This window comes from Rhipicephalus sanguineus, chromosome 10 (genome assembly GCF_013339695.2).
Source record: "Rhipicephalus sanguineus isolate Rsan-2018 chromosome 10, BIME_Rsan_1.4, whole genome shotgun sequence".
Lineage (NCBI taxonomy): Eukaryota > Metazoa > Arthropoda > Arachnida > Ixodida > Ixodidae > Rhipicephalus > Rhipicephalus sanguineus.
The window spans coordinates 112,227,652-112,248,529 of NC_051185.1; the positions used below are offsets into that span (position 1 = coordinate 112,227,652).

The 20,878-nt window shown below is 45.1% G+C and overlaps 1 non-coding gene across 1 annotated transcript; it reads left to right on the forward strand.

Moving 5' to 3' along the window:
• The first annotated feature begins 2,713 nt into the window (after nucleotides 1–2,713).
• Nucleotides 2,714–2,786, forward strand: Trnas-gcu (transfer RNA serine (anticodon GCU)). The gene has a single exon. It is a non-coding gene; the product is annotated as a tRNA-Ser (tRNA).
• Nucleotides 2,787–20,878: the final 18,092 nt, after the last annotated feature.

Consider the following 20,878-nt stretch of genomic DNA (forward strand, 5'->3'; position numbering starts at 1 on the left):
ATTTGCGACACGTACACTTCGTTGGTACTAGTATATGTGGGGAAGTTCACAACATCTTTGGAGCCGTATGCGCTTCCGATGGCGAAACTCAGCTTCCACGGAGAAAAAAGAAGCAGAACAGGCAACGCGCGTCCCATAATACAAAATACCTTATCTCCCGTACTGCTGCGTTCGATGCATATTCGGTACGCATCAGACAAGAGTGACCACCGTACGCAATGGAATCAGTCCGTCTAATGCACCTGTCTGTTTATTTACGGTAGGACAATAACAGAATACTTAAAGATACAAGATAATTATTTCATTTGTGTTGTTAAGGTGTTTATTTGCCGGCACTCAGCGACAATACGTAATGGCGACAGTCACGGCCAAGCACGGACTCTCAGTGCGAGCGCCGTCCTTTCAGAAGAAGCCAAAGAGGACGACCCACTAGAAGTCCCTGGAGAGCGCAACCCATTACTAAGTTCCAAGGCTTCGCTACAATTACCCCGTGTAAGAAAAGGGAGCCGCCCGGTGACCTAACAGCTTGTCACTAAGAACGGGTCATAGTAGGCTTTGAGGCAATAATAGCCTATATGCTTCAACGTAGCTCTCTCCAAAGCAGTGCATTCGGCGCGTTTGGTGAGCAGTGCATTCAGCGTACAGGGTGTTCAGGTGCCTGTCTGCTCAGTTTTCGGAAACAAGCAACTGAAGTACTTGAAGACTATAACTAAACACGCCTGTATTAGTTTGCAGCGCACTACAGGCCAAAAATAATGCGGGCGTAGAGCATGACTCTGTAGAAAAATTGCAATGCTAAAACAGAAGTATATATGTGCTTAGCTTGTTTCTACACCAATATTCCCTTGTTTATTGCAAAAACCGGTGGGCATGCAGTGTTCAACAATAGCGGGAACGAATAGTTGTGTATGGTGCTAAATGAATGTTCGAAATATTCAGGACGTTTTCGCGTCGATGCTGATGCACCAATTGCCAGCTATTCCTCAGTGCGACAGGACGTGTGAAAGACGAATATGTTTTGTTGAAAAAAAAGAAGCCGGGAATCTTTTTTTTTAATTCTCTCGTATGAAAACTGTTCAAGTACGCCACTATAAACGGTGAAAGCCCGAGCTTTCGCACTTCATAAAATGCAAGCGGGTGCAAACATGCACATCACAGACGCCGGCTTATGCCCGGGAAGTCAGACGACGACTTCTATGTGCGTGGCGATCGCTACAGGTGTTTTGCGCTGAACATGGCGAGTACGTTCCAACTAGCCCAATTTGCCACCTTACTACAAGAGCTACGGCGCGGTTTCTGATAATAAACAGTTGGAAGTTGGCAGGCGTGTCTGTCAGTTCGTGTCTTCGCTTCGTCCCCGTCTTCCTTGCGCCATATACCAGTTTTTCCTCAAGTAATGAACCAACTAGCTCAGCAACAAGCCCTCTTTACAAGAGTGAGGTTATGCTGCAGCAGAATATTTTAAAACGGTAGCTTTACGTACATGCAAGCTGATAAACAACCAGAAAATGTACTGAGTCTAACCTGAACAGCATACGCCACTTTGGCCGGATATATTTTGCAAACAAAGCAAATGAGGACACATAATACTGAACCCATGTTTTGACTGACATGAGTGGACTTCGTCGCACAATTTTTGTTAAAATTGAAACCGGAGTTTTTTTATTTCTTTTTTTTTTAAATGTACATTTTTAAAATGAAAACTCGCTTCTTCGACAAATTTTTTTCTTACTTCGCGCTGTATGTAGGAAGATAATCTTTCACGGAAATTTTGCAAATGCTTCGTTTTATATTTGACAGGTTTTCCAAGTTCTCGAAGGAAAAAGAAAGCGAGTCAAGGCCCAGGCAAACAGAATAGCGTCCCATTTCATTCCAGGCCTGGGTACTACCCGGGGGCAGCACCGCCGCCGCCCCCAACAAGCTATGGCTCCGTGTCGGGCGTGACAGCCAGAACGTCAATTCGCAAGAAGCTCATTAAGACTGCTTTTTACTGTAGCCCTCATCCCCCGTTTTTCTTTTTTTTTAATCACGTCTCTCCCCCTTCATTGACCGCAGCCCTCCAGGGGCACAAACGTGAACAAAGGTGTCAACAACAACAGTCAAATTTAGTATGTCCATTTGGCAGACCTGGTCGAGGCGGCGTAATAGCGAAGGGGTTCTCAATTTGTGGGGAGGTCGGGGCTCCGAGTGGTGCAGAGAACGGGTACTGCACGGGAGCGTTCCACCAAGAGTACTCGGGTAACGTTGTTCCCTGTTGCAGGTGAGATGGTTACCTGCAAAAGTGGTCAGGATGTTGTGTGGGAGCGTTATCGGGGGGAGCACGTGGACGCACGATTGACGTTTGGATCTTTGCGAGCACGCGCCTGTGAGTGGAGAGTGCGTGCGCACGTAGACGTGGACTATGGTGGACCTGTGCATGATGTCTCTTCTTTATTTGAACTGAGTGCTTCACCTTGCGTTGAAGGCTGTCGCGTCGATCGAAGCACGGCGAGTAGGCTGACGACATGGAACAAACGCTTCTGCACTTGACCAACGTTGGCTGGAACCCATGCGTCGTTCTTACCAGTAGACAGGAGGACCAGAAAACCGGTTCTCTCCCTGCAGCAACCATATTTCCTGAGACCAGCGTTTTGCAGAGATACATGAGATCGGATCCAAAAAGTTTGCTGCTAGCCTTAGTTCGTGTAACATTACAATGTGTAGCTATCGCCCCGCCACGGTGGTCTAGTGGTTATGACGCTCGGCTGCTGACCCGAAGGTCGCGGGATCGAATCCCGGCCGCGGCAGCTGCAGTTTCGATGGAGGCGAAAATGTTTGAGGCCCGTGTACTTATATTTGGGTGCACGTTAAAGAACCACAGGTGGTCAAAATTTCCGGAGCCCTCCACTACGGCGTCTCTCATATCGTGGTTTTGGGACGTTAAACCCCAGATATGATTATTATTAAGGTGTAGCTATCGCCTGTACTGCTTCGCCCTTGCGGCAAAATTGTGATTTTTTATTGGATGTGGCGCCTCGGAGGGGGAGAGATCAATTTCATAGAATTCGGCAGCTTGGTTATTATCAGTGCAACCCCTCATCCAGGACCCCAGTGGCTATTGCCGCTCGCAAACCCTGGACAAAGGTCGCCAATTGGCTTCCAGGTCCAGTTCCGAGCAGAAGAATTGCTGTCTGGGTAAGTTGAAATTGGTTATGCATCTTTCTCTGTGGTGTGTCGTACCTTTCTTTCTGTCCTTGTTTTTGCGCCGCCCGCTTCAAAGATGCATAACCAGTTCAGAGGTTCGCGCCTCCGACCAATAATTGATCACTCTCTCTTTGATTAGCGGTGGGAGGGGAGCTCCCGGATGCTGCGTGCTTTCGGAGGGTATGTGTTCGAATGTCAGGGTGGAGTCGCATCACGGATATATGTCGCTTTGTTTTTTGGGAACTGTTCTGTGATGTCTACGTAAGTGTGGATAGGTGTTTAGCTGCACTCGGCGCCAGTCGCTCGGGTGTTGTTTGTTAAGTTTGGGAGGCGGCGCGTCTTTGGTTCACCTTTCCAATCCTTTTGCCTCGAGTATGTATCTCGTTGTGCCGCCGGGTGTCAGAGACGCCTCCGTTCGAGCGGTATGTATCGCGGCCCAGCTGGCCATGCCTCGAGCCACGCGGTCCACACGATCGTTTCCTTCCACTCCGGTTTGTGCCGTGCAGCAGATTATGTCATGACCCATTTGTAGACATGATACAAGTGTGCGACGGACCACAACCGGTAGAACTCCCCTGAAGGAAGAGTCGTGAGGTGTCTTAGGTGTCTGTCGGTGTATAACAGGGGTCTCAAGCTCACTTGAGCTACCGGGCCGCATTCACGAAATTTAGTCCTGCAAAGGGCCGGGACAGTGAAAAGTTGGAAGCGGAAGGGGGGGGGGGGGTAGTGTAGTTTGAACCAATTGTCAGCTAATGTACGTTAACATTGAAATGAAGGGATTCCCCATATTTTGCATATATGGATCATCTCTGAACGGGATTTGACGTAGGGATTCGAGAAACATATCGATATCTTTCTCCACCATGACTAAAACCTGGACTGAAGTATACAGTTTTTGCTCTGCGGTAATGTTTCGCCGCAAGGTGACCAGATTGTGTACCTCATGAAAAACTCAACACCAGTCACGTTTGTGCAGCTAACCCGAACAAAGCGTTATTAGTCACGATAAACGACAAAATGATGCGAGAACCATTTAGCAATATGACGAATAGCCCCAAAGTCATAAAAATTATTGGACGAAGACTGTCTGTCATATGCGGGCCGCGTTTTTGAGACCCCTGGTGTATAAGCTCCCCATGAATTTATATTTCGGCTTCTCCGATGGAGAGCTTATAATTTCGCTTTCCGCTGTAGAGCATGATTCTCCGTGCACTGACGCTCTTACGATCGGCCTGCCCCGACCTGTAGCGATCGCCACGCACATAGAAGTCGTCGTCTGACTTCCCGGGCATAAGCCGGCGTCTGTGATGTGCATGTTTGCACCCGCTTGCATTTTATGAAGTGCGAAAGCTCGGGCTTTCACCGTTTATAGTGGCGTGCTTGAACAGTTTTCATACGAGAGAATTAAAAAAAAAAGATTCCCGTCTTCTTTTTTTCAACAAAACATATTCGTCTTTCACACGTCCTGTCGCACTGAGGAATAGCTGGCAATTGGTGCATCAGCATCGACGCGAAAACGTCCTGAATATTTCGAACATTCCTTTAGCACCATACACAACTATTCGTTCCCGCTATTGTTGAACACTGCATGCCCACCGGTTTTTGCAATAAACAAGGGAATATTGGTGTAGAAACAAGCTAAGCACATATATACTTCTGTTTTAGCATTGCAATTTTTCTACAGAGTCATGCTCTACGCCCGCTTTATTTTTGGGCTGTAGTGCGCTGCAAACTAATATAGGCGTGTTTAGTTATAGTCTTCAAGTACTTCAGTTGCTTGTTTCCGAAAACTGAGCAGACAGGCACCTGAACACCCTGTACGCTGAATGCACTGCTCACCAAACGCGCCGAATGCACTGCTTTGGAGAGACCTACGTTCAAGCATATAGGCTATTATTGCCTCAAAGCCTACTATGACCCGTTCTTAGTGACAAGCTGTTAGGTCACCGGGCGGCTCCCTTTTCTTACACGGGGTAATTGTAGCGAAGCCTTGGAACTTAGTAATGGGTTGCGCTCTCCAGGGACTTCTAGTGGGTCGTCCTCTTTGGCTTCTTCTGAAAGGACGGCGCTCGCACTGAGAGTCCGTGCTTGGCCGTGACTGTCGCCATTACGTATTGTCGCTGAGTGCCGGCAAATAAACACTTTAACAAAACAAATAAAATAATTATCTTGCATCTTTAAGTATTCTGTTATTGTCCTAATGTAAATAAACAGACAGGTGCATTAGACGGACTGATTCCATTGCGTACGGTGGTCACTCTTGTCTGATGCGTACCGAATATGCATCGAACGCAGCAGTACGGGAGATAAGGTATTTTGTATTATGGGACGCGCGTTGCTTGTTCTGCTTCTTTTTTCTCTGCGGAAGCTGAGTTTCGCCATCGGGAGCGCATACGGCTCCAAAGATGTTGTGAACTTCCCCACATATACTAGTACCAGCGAAGTGTACGTGTTGCAAATTTTTACTGGTGAATGCACCTCTAATGTAGTTTCAACGTCCGAATCAAGCTCATTGATAATGTGAACTTTAAAAACACCATAATGAGGACCTACCTGGACTTCGATAACCACAACATCGCCTTGACGGACGTTGTCACGGTACGTGCAGCACCACCTTTTGTTTTTGTTTCTAAAACACTTTAGCTAGTATAAAAGACTGTTGTGCGAGTTAGTGTTAATGGTTTAAACAGTTGCGTAAACTGAATATCCTGGTTCTGTCTCCTATTTTTTTTTCGCACTTGATATTAAAGGGACGCAAGATAACGTGTCTAGAGAATCGTACAGCACGTACCAACAAGAACGCGCGAAGGGCGAAGTGCTCCTTCTTCATTCAAAAACCTGAGTGTACCGCGTGGCAGCACGCGCTGTGTGCTCAACAGGGCCGAAGTTTCGGTGATTTTGCATTAGACTTGATCGAACGAGAGTCGATGTTCACGATATTGGGAGCTATATAGAATAAACCCAGTAACGCGCTAAGCTGTCGATTACTACTTCGCCTGCAATACAAAAAGAGAGTTTACAAAAAAAGAAACTGTGTAACGTCACAAATGCTGAGAAGAATGGAAGGGCTCAACGTTATTAGTGACACGAACACCGAAGACCTAGACTAGCATCGTCTTCTACATACGATATAATATAAATAATCACAGTCCTTCCGTTTTAACATTCTCCTTGCCCGGAAAGGCAGGTGTCGTCTCTTGCGGGTACAGTTGATCACGCTGGCCTTTTCAGCTGCCCGTGCACTCTTACCCAAGTGCTGGCAGGAATCCACGCATACAAGCACTCCGGTCAAATCACAGCCGCTGCTAGGCCGTTCTTTGGTAGCTGCAGAGACTACTGCTGAAGCAATACGTTTTGTTGGGCTAGTTGGTTCATGACATCTGAAGGAAAAAATTGTAGCGCAGAGCAACACACGGACAGACAGAGAGGACGGGACTGGCGCTAACTTCCAACTGTGTTTATTTAAGGAACTGCGATGGATACAGTCGTGCCGACGCAGCAATATTAGCTGTATATGTTGTTCCAGCGAGGTTCCTTACCTCAGGCAGTGAAGCACGAAAGTATTACCTCAGGCAGTGGAGCACGGTATATTTACCTAGACTTGTCACACTGCACAAGCCCCACCAACTCGCCAACTGAAGTCTCGTAGCGGGAGTTGAGCCAGCGCCGATAGCGCTATTTGCAATCAGGCCGTCTACGCCGCGGGAGTTTACCACGGCCGCATTACAAAAAAGAAAAGCTCTACATTCCTGTGTTAACACTTCATAAAAGCTAACTTCACTCCGCTGCAGCCTACCACACAGAGCTTCGGCAACACTTGAAATAGGGAGTGACGAAGCTTTCGCAAGGTATGTCCGTGTGCCGCGTGAACAGCTGATCTCCATGACCTAACGTAGCCTTAACTCCGAGTTTGTAACCACGTTTTGTCCATTTTCTACGAGTAACTTTGACAATTTCATGTTACGTGGACATTGCACGAGTGAAAGTGCCTCGAGCTTTACATTGTGCAGCGTCGCAAAGGCACTCGGGTATCTCCAATCTTCGCGCTCGTGTTACCTTCATAAATGACAACGTGCGTAATTTTGACTGCCTAGATGGACTACGTCTGCACAATGTGACGCAACGATTTTCTTAATGAAGACTGCACAGGGGAGACTTGATTGACTGAAACGAAACCGCGTTTCGCTAATCAAGAGAAAATAAGCACATGTGTTCACAAGCAGAGCTCTGTTGCGCTTTCGAATTATTCAGAACGTGGAAAACGTAACAGGGTGCAAAATACCCAAAAACGTCTCAAGCTGAGGAAACACTAACGCCCTTTGCGTCCATACTTCACTATAATTGCGTATTTCAATGGACATGTTTCAGAACATCCCACTGTCGAGCCACTAATTTACAGTAAATAAAGCAATGCTATGATTGAAAGAGAAAGATAGAAAAACTTTTATTGTAAAAATACCTCAGAAAACAGAAAGCTACGAGGGACAGTTTCCTAGCGTATCGAAACTCTCTGCACGGACAGTACATGAAGGGAGCAAGCTAATGCAAAAAATAAGGAAAACTCTGAAATACAAAATAAAAATTTGAAAAAATTAGCTTAATTGCCATTCAGTCAATAAAAATAGAACAAACGCCTTTTTTAACAACGGCAAACAAGGAAATAATGCAAGCAATTATTAAGCTGGAAAGAACTTAAAAAAACTATTCTAAAAAGACAGGGCATGCAAACACGGACACAAGAAAGAAGTCACGACACCACAAACGCCACCACAAGCGGCGTATGTGGTGTCGTGACTTCTTTCTTGTGTCCGTGCTTGCACGCTGTGTCTTTTTAGAATGAATACTTACCAACTATAGGTCAGCTCTCTGTTATTCTAAACAACTAGCATTGCAAGCTGCGAAAGAAACAGCTCCGGCCCGCAACTTTGCCTTCTCGCGTTGCAAAGGCTCATTTTTTCCATTCACTATGAAGTCGTCCGTTGGAATTACGTCGGTGGCGTCAGAATGTTTCTCGCACACACTAACGTGTTCAGAATCGAAGGTAAATCCGCCACCTTCCTAGCTTCCTGTCGCGGTACTGCACGTTTCTATTCATCCCTCTCATCGCCATCCGTCGGCAAACTTTCCGCTCGTACCTCTGTAGCCGGAACGACAACCCGGTACACATCAAGTCTTCGGCATTGTCACTCACGTACACCATCCGTGTCCTCGCACACATTTCTCGCACCCGCCAGTCACACAAATTAAGAAACAACGAGGAAAACTGAACGCCGATGCCGCCGGATTCCTCGGGCCCCCAGCTCTCCCGGCTCTCCCTACGCAGCGAAGCCGGCGAAGGTCTCCTCAATACCCCCCGCGCGCTCCTGGCGCCGCCGCGCGGCACCTGCGGCGACATAGCAAGCTCTCCCCATAGCGTTACGGAGGAGTTTCGTGACCAGAAAAGCATTGAAGGACTCTGGTTTGACTCAAACAGACGAAGGGTTTGGCTCATTTTTTATTTGAAACTTTTTCTGAGCTTATGCTGCAATTAGGAATGACCCCATTTTGATTGCAATTGTTTTAAATGTGAAAAGTACATAGACGCTCTTTATGCTTCCGTGAAATTGCTTACACGGTCCCCTTCCTCCTTTCCTCCTCCGCTCCTCTTATATGCAATGGAGAACAGCAGTTACGAGCACCGCCAGAGTTTCTTCCCCTATTTTTAGTTCGTGCATAATTACGGCAGGCTCGAACTGGGAAGACTTAGCTCATGAAAAACCAGAAATGAAACACTTTTGACGCAACGTGTGCTTCGAAATCTTTAACGACACGATTAAGAAATAACAGCACTATTTACTGGATGTTAAGGTTCATTCTGTGAGGCAAAGTACCCACTGCCAGCTGGCAGCACCGGTCTGTTATTAAAGGGACACTAAAGGCAAATATTAAGTCGACGTTGAATGTTGAAATAGCGGTGCAGAAACCTCGTAGTGCTACTTCTGCGCCAAGGAAGTGCTCATTTTGAAATAAAATTACGTTTTAGTGGTCCGCATCGCGTTTGCGCACTTCAAATCACCCGCCTGAAAGCGGTCTTTCCCACGTCACTGTTGCCGTTCCCAACGTTGCCCGCCTTTACTGCGCGGCGGCGTGCATCATTCGGGCATCGGGCAACGTCACATGCATGCGGCATTTTGTCGAACTTTCTGTCAGAGCTACTTTCACGAGCGCGCAAGACACACGCGGCAGTACGCGATATCGAAACTACCACTGAGACGTGACCGCGTGAGCGAAGCAGGGCGCCGGGCGAAGCGCAGTTCGGCGAAAACAGAACCTTTGAACCACGCGCGCCGTTCCCCATGGCAACGCGAAAGAGGTTCTTTTTTCCTTAAATCAAACAAAAACGAACAAGCAGCATTTTATTACGTCTCTTGATGCACGAAAGGTACTTTTTTTATTGCAGCTAGTTTGATTACGAGTGATTCATTGTAGTCGGACTCTCTCACGTCCTCGGGATCATTTCCAAAATGCCCCCGCTCGTGGTGCTCATCGTGGGATACATTTAGCCTAATTTCTCGGTAAGTAGGGCACCGCTGTTGATAATATTGCCGTTTTAGACGTTGTCATACATTAAGCTTTCACTCTGAGAGAGAGAGAGAGAGAGAAAGCTCTTTAATGAAAAACAGAGAATTCTGCCGGCGTATATAAAGGCGCCTACATGCTATTTTGTATAGGGGAGGGGATTGAGGACAGAAAGGCCTAAGAAGAGGAGGGGCAGGAAAGGAGGAGAAAAAAAAAAGATAATATGATCGTGGTATGTACATGTCACAAGTAATGATGCTGATGTAAGTTAAATTACAGTTTATCAATTCGGTGAATGTCCTCGAGGAATCTGAACAGAAATTTTGAAATTTTACGTTGCTGAAAAGGAGAAGACGTAGGTCCAAGTATATTCCCGAGATCTAGCGGTGCTTGGGAAGTTGAGCATATTCTACTTTGGAGACAAGTTCTTCCTTCTCTGTATGTCTGGCAATATAATAAGATATGCTCTATTGTTTCTGGAGCACCACAGTTATCACAGTATGGGTCAGTGGTCAAACCAAGGCGGCACATGTAGCTATTGGTGAATGCTGCGTTGAGGCGAAGTCGACGATAGAGTGTCTCAAGGGGACGAGGAAGGTGATGCGGAAGTCCTGTTTTTGACATTAATTGTTATTTGCCTTTAGTGTCCCTTTAATAAAAACGATATAGGAAAGCTATCAATTGTTCATTTGAAGTTTTTGAAGTGTGTACATCTCCTACTGCTGACGTTACAAAAGACGTCGTACGTTGACGCCTACATAACAAAAAAGAATGCTGTTGTCGCCATTTCTCTTTATTATTCGCAATCAAGCATGCAAACCTGGCAGCACTGCAAATGGAGCATTGTAACTGCAAGCTTTCAAAATTTTGCGAGAGCAATACACAATGGTCGCAATGAGAAAAACAGCGTCAATATAGATTGCAGTGAAAGAGATTCAGCTTAGTGTGCGGCAAGGACATTTTGAGTTGCTGAGTATAAAACAACGCAAAATGCAGCAATACTACCGGAAACAACATATACAGCGAAATATGTTTAACAGACAATTTTCAAAGCACTCACTTCACAAAAGTCTGCAGAAAGTAAACGAAATCAGGGGGGAACGTTTAAGAGACAGTAAAGCGTCTGCAACATGTTCGATGTTTATTAGCTTCCTTTGTATATGTCATTCCAACTATTATCATGTAATGTGTGCACGTTAGTGAACGCGATACAAAAAAACACAAACTTACGCAGACCGCTTCTTTTTGTACCCCTGCTTTGTCTAGCTGCATGTTTGAGTGAAGCGTTGACGAAGTGCGCGCGCCCCACAGTTGGCTATGCTATGTGCGGTTTTGCCTGCGTTAATATCATAATCAAGGCGCTCGAAGAACAAGAGGAAGAAGACTTCTCTTTTGCGCGAGCGTGCGCTGAGCCAAGCTAGCGGGAGCAATGAGAACTGGCGGCTACTACGGCGATGGACAAGCCCCGAGCATAAGCAGCAAGCTCCTAAAAGCAACATGTGTTGTGCTAATTGTGTTGTACTACTAACGGCCGAAGTGGAACAGCAGAATTCCGTGGCTGAGCAATAAGCGGAGTTGGGTTGAAATATTGGGCAGATGTTGTCAATGACCATCGTCAATGCGTGCGACAAGCCGTAGCTATACACCAATTTCACAAGGAGGCTGCCATTTTTAAAGCACTCCACCGCCGCAGCGCCGTCTATCGTCTGCGACGTTTCGCCGCCCTTCCGGTGTGTGGGGTTCCGCGGCGGTGTATGCAGCGTATGCGCTCGGTTCCAAGGTATTTCTGTTCTTCGCGGTACACGGGCAAAACAGAGCAACGCTTTTCGAGTGTAAAGGCACTGATAAATAATCGCTAAGCTTTCAGCTTCAAAATGGCTGAAACAGCAAGCAGCGGCGGCCCACGAGACGTTCCCGCAGCAGCGCCGACGATGAGAATAATGCCAATGCAGTTCTTAAGCAGCATGTGTAAATTGGTAATTGCTTTGTATGTTTTGTTATAGCTGGCCGGGTGAGGTTCTTGGAATAATCACTATAAAAGAGCGTTAACATTTACGACAACTGTCGAAGTATAATCGGACAAACGTAAATGGAGACGAGCGAACACGTAGGCCATTGTCCGGCTGCGCGCTAGGTGGATGGCTCCCGGGTTTCCGTGCCGTGATTATTCAAGTTCAACGTAACTCTAATCCCTGACAGACCATTTTGGTTCCGCTTGGCACGTTGAAATACAATGTTCACGGAACGACAGGAGCACAAACACCGATGCCTGTGTTTATTCGTGTCGCCGTAGTAGCTTGTGGCCTCTGATCCTTGCACAGGATAAGGAACAGAAGTACGACGTGTGAGCTCAAAATTCGCCGTAGAAACAACACCGACACTCTTAAAAAAAAGGGTGTCTGTACTGACTACCTTTGGGTGGTAATCGCCTCGCTACACATATGATGACCTTTTGGGGTGTCAAACGACTCCCTTCGTTCTTCAGACCAACGACTCCCTTCTTCACAATTTGGGGTGTCAAACGACTCCCTTCGTTCTTCAGACCAATGACTCCCTTCTTCACAAGCAGAGAGTCTACGTTACTCCCAACGCAGGAGTCTACATGACTACCTTTTATTTCCTGCTAGTACCTCTAGGTAGTCAGGGTGACCCCTTTGCCATGGTAACGCTGACCCCCACTGGAGCGTTCCTTTGACTCCGTTGTCCTTAAGGACAGTGGTGTACATGACTCCCCTGGCAAGAGTCAATGTGACCACTTCGTGGTACTCAATGAGACACTCTGCAACAAATAATGCGTTTATTTTTCTTCTTGGTCGATATTGATGAAACTTGCTGAGTTTAGGTTTACTTATGTGGCGATTTCAAATATGCAATTATCTGGAAGAAAACGCAGTTTTTACACATAAAAATTTCATGTGTCTTGATGAGCAAGCCTTTCCAAACTTGGAGTTACAAAGTAAATCGACATATCGCTATAGTTAGGGGATAAAAACTGTATGCAATAGTTTTAAAGGAGTTTACTGCGCTGTTCTGGCAAAGGAGTTTACTGCGCTGTTCTGGCATAATGTTCATGAACCCACTAGCCCACATACGAACTCGCGTTTTAAACCCATTTGAGTTAAAAGTTACGTAATATTGAACTCTCGTGAGCGAATCACCAGCTAGACATACACTTACTGGTCAATGTTCAGCATACTGTGACTATTGTTAAGTGGGTTTAGGACATGCATTCTGGTTATGTTGCATACAGTTCCCATTTCATATTATTGTGATATGCTTACTTTGTAACTCGTACAGGCCTAACATGGCACATGAAATGTTTGATATACTTAACACGACATATAATAGTAGAAAAATATTTGCATTTTCAAAATAAGCGTACAAATACACATAACCTAAACAAGTTTTATAGAGATTGATCAAGAATTTCAAAAGAACTTCAAATCAGAGCGAACACCATTAGGGTTTTTATCTGACAATCGACGAAAGTTGGTGCCGCTACCTCTTGTTACTCAACAAGGCACTGCCACCGGGTTTACTCAAACAGGAACACTGTGGTGGATGCATGACAGCCGCAACAAGTTTTTGTAGCAACTTTACAGTGCTGCATTCAATTCCTCTGGGGGAAATAAAATACTACTCGAAGTTTATATAGATGAGTCTCAGAACAATTTCCGCTCGCGTAAAACAACAAAAAATGTTGATTCTAGAAGAAAGTAAGCCATGCAACACGGAAACAGAAGAGATGCGGACAGCTCAAACGCTAGCGTTTGGTTTGTCTGTGTCTTCTCTTTCACGTCTGCATGCCTTCATCCTATAAACAAACTGAAATTTCTGCGCTTCGTAAAATTATTCTTTGAATCGGTTTTAAACACTTCATGCCATTTCATACATGTTCACATTGTAATGACAACCTACTGTTTTATCAGTAAGCACCTAAACTATAGGCACAACATCCTGCGAATAATGCGTAGTCCTTAGCCACGTCACCACAATTGTTAAGCATTTTATATATATATATATATATATATATATATATATATATATATATATATCTGTGTGTGTGTGTGTGTTTGACATTTTTGAGCGCGCAAAAGAACAGGGACGAAAAACGACGCGGACACAGCGCTGACTTCCAACATATGCTTTATTTTCTACAGTGGTACATATATATATATAGACAACAAAAAGCAACGCACGCAGGTGCATTGTACAGGAAGGCTTCATGTAAAACCACAAATAAGTATGCATGATAAGCAATCAAACAACCTGATAGCGGATTTTTTTTCTTCTTTAAGAGATCAAGCGGTCATTCCTGACTACCACTATCGTCTAGTCACCCTGTGGGCCTTGCTTAGAAAGTCTAGTTCTTTTTGGATAGGTCAATTGAAGGTGCACTAATGCACATGTCTCCCAAACTTGCAATCTTCGCCGCTTCAATTATCTCGCGTGTTGTTTGTGCCTGGCTCCTTCCTGTCGCAGTGCACTGCGAATACATGTGATCGCACCCACACTTCCTGCAGTGGAAAGCCACATGTCCCACACCTCCAGTTCGCACGTTATTTGCGTGCTCACGCAGCCTGTCATTGGCACACCGTCCCGTCTGCCCCATGTATTTCTTGCCACAGGACAGCAGTAACTCATAAACGATGTTGTTCTCACATTTAACAAAGCTTTCTTTGTGCTTTTTTTGGCACCTGGGTTTTTCAGAACCACTGTAGGAGGCCTTGCACAGATTATAAAGCTTGTTTGGTGCTGAAAGGACGACTCTTACGTTGGCGTTGTTTCCTATCTTTTTCAGCCTATGTGAGACATCGTGAAGGTACGGTATGACGGCGCATTTCTGCTTGACAGGCTCCGTTTCTGGTGAAGCCTGCTCCTCACCCTCGCGAGCATGTTTGACAGTCTTGAGAAGACCCTCCGCCACAGACGTGACGACATACTGAGGAAACCCCGCCTTTTTCAGGCAGTCAGCTTGCGCCTGGAAACTACACGAACACTTGTGAGGACATGAGCGGCGAAGCGCATTCATTAGGGTTAATTTTGCAATACCCCTTTTAACTAGCTTGGAGTGGCCCGAAGAAAACGGCAGAAGCGGCTTATTGGCCCTAGGCTCGTACGACCAGCAGACCTGGTCTCGCTCGAAGAACATTCGTAAGTCAAGAAAACGCAAGGCGTTGTTTTGCGGCATTTCATGCGTGACTGCGAGCGGTTGCAGGAAACGCGTGAACAGATCAAGTACGTTTGAAGAATCATTGCCAAATTCGCCTGGACTTGATTCTAGAAAGACAACGTAGTCGTCTACATATCTAAACACCTTCTTTACATGTGTGCCTGTTAGCTCTGTTTCTAGTTTCTAGTAACAGGCACAAATGTAAAGAAGGTGTTTAGATATGTAGACGACTACGTTGTCTTTCTAGAATCAAGTCCAGGCGAATTTGGCAATGATTCTTCAAACGTACTTGATCTGTTCACGCGTTTCCTGCAACCGCTCGCAGTCACGCATGAAATGCCGCAAAACAACGCCTTGCGTTTTCTTGACTTACGAATGTTCTTTGAGCGAGACCAGGTCTGCTGGTCGTACGAGCCTAGGGCCAATAAGCCGCTTCTGCCGTTTTCTTCGGGCCACTCCAAGCTAGTTAAAAGGGGTATTGCAAAATTAACCCTAATGAATGCGCTTCGCCGCTCATGTCCTCACAAGTATTCGTGCAGTTTCCAGGCGCAAGCTGACCGCCTGAAAAAGGCGGGGTTTCCTCAGTATGTCGTCACATCTGTGGCGGAGGGTCTTCTCAAGACTGTCAAACATGCTCGCGAGGGTGAGGAGCAGGCTTCACCAGAAACGGAGCCTGTCAAGCAGAAATGCGCCGTCATACCGTACCTTCACGATGTCTCACATAGGCTGAAAAAGATAGGAAACAACGCCAACGTAAGAGTCGTCCTTTCAGCACCAAACAAGCTTTATAATCTGTGCAAGGCCTCCTACAGTGGTTCTGAAAAACCCAGGTGCCAAAAAAAGCACAAAGAAAGCTTTGTTAAATGTGAGAACAATATCGTTTATGAGTTACTGCTGTCCTGTGGCAAGAAATACATAGGGCAGACGGGACGGTGTGCCAATGACAGGCTGCGTGAGCACGCAAATAACGTGCGAACTGGAGGTGTGGGACATTTGGCTTTCCACTGCAGGAAGTGTGGTGCGATCCCATGTATTCGCAGTGCACTGCGACAGGAAGGAGCCAGGCACAAACAACACGGGAGATAACTGAAGCGGCGAAGATTGCAAGTTTGGGAGACATGTGCATTAGTGCACCTTCAATTGACCTATCCAAAAAGAACTAGACTTTCTAAGCAAGGCCCACGGGGTGACTAGACGATAGTGGTAGTCAGGAATGACCGCTTGATCTCTTAAAGAAGAAAAAAATCCGGTATCAGGTTGTTTGATTGCTTATCATGCATACTTCTTTGTGGTTTTACATGAAGCCTTCCTGTACAATGCGCCTGCGTGCGTTGCTTTTTGTTGTCCATATATATATATGTACCACTGTAGAAAATAAAGCATATGTTGGAAGTCAGCGCTGTGTCTGCGTCGTTTTTCGTCCCTGTTCTTTTGCGCGCTCAAAAAGTCAAACATGAATTACCAACTTGCCGATGCCTACGCTCTCTCAATATATATATGTGTGTGTGTGTGTGTGTGTGTGTGTGTGTGTGTGTGTGTGTGTGTGTGTGTGTGTGTGTGTGTGTGTGTGTGTGTGTGTGTGTGTCATTCCATGCCAAGTGTCCCAGACGTGGCGCTCGCACATCACAGATTTTGCTGATAAAATTTGTGCCTTTTTCCTGTGCCACATGGAGTATTGTGGCAAAACACTTTTGGTCGAAAAAAATTTTGACAATCATGGCACCCCCTCGAAATTCGCTTCTATTTATTAAACTGTACCTAATAGAAAAATGTGTATAAAATCTATTTTTGTGTGTTGAGCTACGAAACCGCGCTTGCGCTATCACAGAGGTTCTGTTTAGTTGTCTCATTCATTATTTCCGATTTTTTTTTGTGTTTCACTACCAGCTACGTAGCTTCAAAAACTACAAAAATCTTCAATGTTCGTGAATTTTTCTTGAGCTATTTGCAACTCACCCTAACCAATATTAATCATAGCCTGATTTCCAGGAAAGTGTATTTTAGTACAGAAATGTTTAGGGGTAAAATAGACTTCAAATCTTTCCGAAAAAATTGTGATATTTGAGAAAATGTACGATTTGTCACATGTTTGACCGTATTTTTCATACTGATGTGGTCAAAGTAAAAATCCTCGTCATGTGGCGTTTGATAGAAGACTTCATCGTTAAGTAACGAAGAAAGTCTAATCAAATCATTTTTTTTTGTTTTAAGGAAGAAAATAATTTTTGAATTTGGCCCTCCGATCGCGCAGTGCATTTCATTTTGCTGCCACTTCGCCGCAAAGCACGTGGTCGCCCTTACAGCTGACACTCGTCACAGGCAGCGGCCAGATGCGAGATGTATGTCAGCGGCTCGTGAGTGGTCGAAAGTCTTGTCGCGCTGTCAGGGCGACGAGTAATGAATTTGCGTTACAATGAGCATTTGCTAGGCGGGCCCAATGGGAAATATGGACGCCCGAGAGCAGCATGTGGAGTCGTTGGCACAATGTCCTAGAGGGACGTCTGCACAACTAGCATACACATACTGAAAGAAATAATGCACACTGTACACACTTCTTTCTCAGGGTATACATGTTGTACAGACGCCCTCTAGCACAATGTGCGAACGACGCCATAGGCTGCTCTCGGGCGTCCATACTTCCCATTGGGCCCGCCAAGCAAGCTCACATTGTAACGCGAATTCATTACTCGTCGCCCTGACATCAACGGGACAAGACTTTCGACCACTCACGAGCCACTGACATACATCTCGCATCTGGCCGTTGCCTGTGACGAGTGTCAGCTGCAAGGGCTACCACGTGCTTTGCGGCGAAGTGGCAACAAAATGAAATGCACTGCGCGTTCGGAGGGCCAAATTCAAAAATTATTTTCTTCCTTAAAAGAAAAAAATGATTTGATAAGACTTTTTTCATTACTTAACGATGAAGTCTTTTATCAAACGCCGCATGACGAGGATTTTTACTTTGACCGCATCAGTATGAAAAATATAGTCAAACATGCAACAAATCGTACATTTTCTCTAATTTCACAATTTTTTTTCGGAAAGATCTGAAGTCTATTTTACCCCTAAACATTTCTGTACTAAAATACACTTTCCTGGAAATCAGGCTATTATTAATATTGGTTAGGGTGAGCTCCAGATAGCTCAAGAAAAATTCACGAACTTTGAAGATTTTTGTAGTTTTTGAAGCTACGTAGCTGGTAGTGAAACACAAAAATTCGGAAATAATGAATGGGACAACTAAACAGAACCTCTGCGATAGCGCAAGCGCAGTTTAGAAGCTCAACAGACAAAAGTAGATTTTATACACATTTTTCTATTAGGTACAGTTTAATAAATAGAAGCGAAATTCGAGGGGGTGCCAGGACCGTCAAAAATTTTTTCGAGCAAGAATGTTTTGCCACAATACTCCATGTGGCACAGGAAAAAGGCACAAATTTTATCAGCAAAAGCTGCGATGTGCGAGCGCCACGTCTGGGACACTTGGCATGGAATGACCCTTAAATATAAGAGCTACAGAAAGATCACGAAGGTCCTGATACTGTAGGAAGGCATTTGACACACGACGTACGTTTTAGCACTATGCTAATGCTAAAACGTACGTCGTGTGTCAAGTACCTTATATATATAAGGTATGATATATATAAATATATATATTTAGCGGTGGTATGGAGAGTTCTGTACAGAACTGAAATACAGAAACACCGTCCAGAAATACAGCGAGACACATTACTGTCAGAATGAGTGAGATATGAAAAGCAATAGTTTCGCTAACATCGTTCATTACTGTCAAATGCGGCAATATACTAGACCTGGCATAAACATTAGCATAGCCAGCAGTCAGTTTTTATGAATAGGAATCAATGGCCAGCCATCAAGCACTTCTTTGCGACATCCATTACATATTTTATGTGGCATACAGCGCAAAACATGCAACATGTGTAGTTCTCATGTAGTACAGGATTCTCATGTAGTCATCTGAGATACAGGACCCCAATAGGTGACACAGCTTGCGTGCATGAGCTTGGCAGTGTCGTGTTCCCAGACCATGTCAGGGTCAGGTGGCATTCTGGCGAAAAGGACAGCAGGTTGCACCGATTCGAGACCACTCACGGCCAGACCTTAAGCGTGGCTATTCCGAATTCTTGGACACGTCTTGACTACCTCAAGACACGAAGTTTCCAAGGAGGCTTCCTGGTCAAATGCAGCTGTAGAGCTTCAATGTGCAGTCTTGAAGCAACCTGAAATAGTCAAGTGCACAAAAATAAACACATGATGACAGACAGATCGATCACCTTTTAATCTGACAAGGGCAGCGCTCACACACCAGATTCCATGAAGTGTCATGGCAATGAACAAAACCAGGGATACTCATTAACTTTGCTGTACTTTGAGGGTCTGTTACTCCCTTAGCCAGCTGCAACTGTTTCCGCTGCATGACCTCCGTACAATTAGAAGGATGTTTTTTTAGAGAACGCATATTTCTTATCAAAATTGTATAATAGTCATGCTCAAGATGTTTTCGCGCACACACTCTATGTCAAGAAGGAAATAGTTTGCTGCAACTAAAATGGCAATGAAGAGATTAATTAACAAAAACTCATTAATTAACTTTTAATTCCTGACCTGGAGGTAGTTGTTTATATTAGAAAGTTGTATCGCGTGCCAATTTATGGCATACACATTTTTTTTAATCGCGAAAGTTACACGTAATTCGTGATATTCATCCTTGAATTTCAAGGACGAAATCGAAACTGATAGCGCCTGACGTGCAGGAAACGTCGCTTCTCTGTTACGTAAGCTCGGAGCTACACGTGAAAAGAAGGTGATGATAGTTTAATGAAGGTGGGCTGAAGCAGAATGTGATCAGGAAAATCTGCAAGCATTCAGAAATACACAAGTAAACAGCTTATTATTTGGGTGCGATGTGTGGTACTTATCTGTAAACATAGAAAGAAAAGGTTGATATTACTGCCGTTTCGGATGCGCGCATCTCGAAAGAAACAAATGAGCACCAAACGCCACATGCAAAGGTAAGGCGATCCGCTGACGCAAGTTAGATGACTTGCCAGTTTTCACGAAAAGGTACGACCACGACGCGCCTTCATTCAAATTTCGTCACTCCCTTGTCGCGGGCAGCTCCGGTCTGACGTAACAGAAAAACCGCGTTTTCTGTGTGCCGGACACGATCAGTTTTGATTTAGCCCTTAAAATTTCACAATAAATATCTCGAGTTACGTACAACTTTCATGATTTCTGAAAAATGGGTATACCATAAAGCGGCACGCACTACGAATTTCTAATATAAACAACTGCCCTCAAGTCAATAAATAAAAATTAGTTAACGGGTTTTTGTTAATTAGTCCCGTCAACGCATTTTTTGTTGCGGCAGAATATTTCCGCCTCGAACTAGAGTACTACTGGAGCGTGACTGTCATAGAGTTTTTTTATAAAAGATATGTACTGTCTGAAAAAAAATCACCCTGTATAGCATGGCAGCAGTATTTTAATAATAATAATAATTGTTGGGGTTTGACGTCCCAAAACCACGATAAGATTATGAGAGACGCCGTAGTGGAGGGCTTCGGAAGTTTCGACCACCTGGAGTTCTTTAACGTGCACCTAAATCTAAGCACACGGGTCTAAACCATTTCGCCTCCATCGAAAATGCGGCCGCGGCGGCCAGGATTCGATCCCGCAACCTGCGGGTCAGCAGTAGAGCACCATAACCACTAGACTAGCAGTATTTTAACGAAGACCTGTAGGTCGCGGGATCGAGTCCCGGCCTCGGCGGCTGCATTTTCGTTGGAGGCGAAAATGTTTGAGGCCCGTGTACTTAGATTTAGCTGCACGTTAAAGAACCCCAGGTAGTCGAAATTTCCAGAGCCCTCTACTATGGCGTCTCTCAATCATATCGTGGTTTTGGGATGTTAAACGCCAAATGTTATTATTAGTTTAACGAAG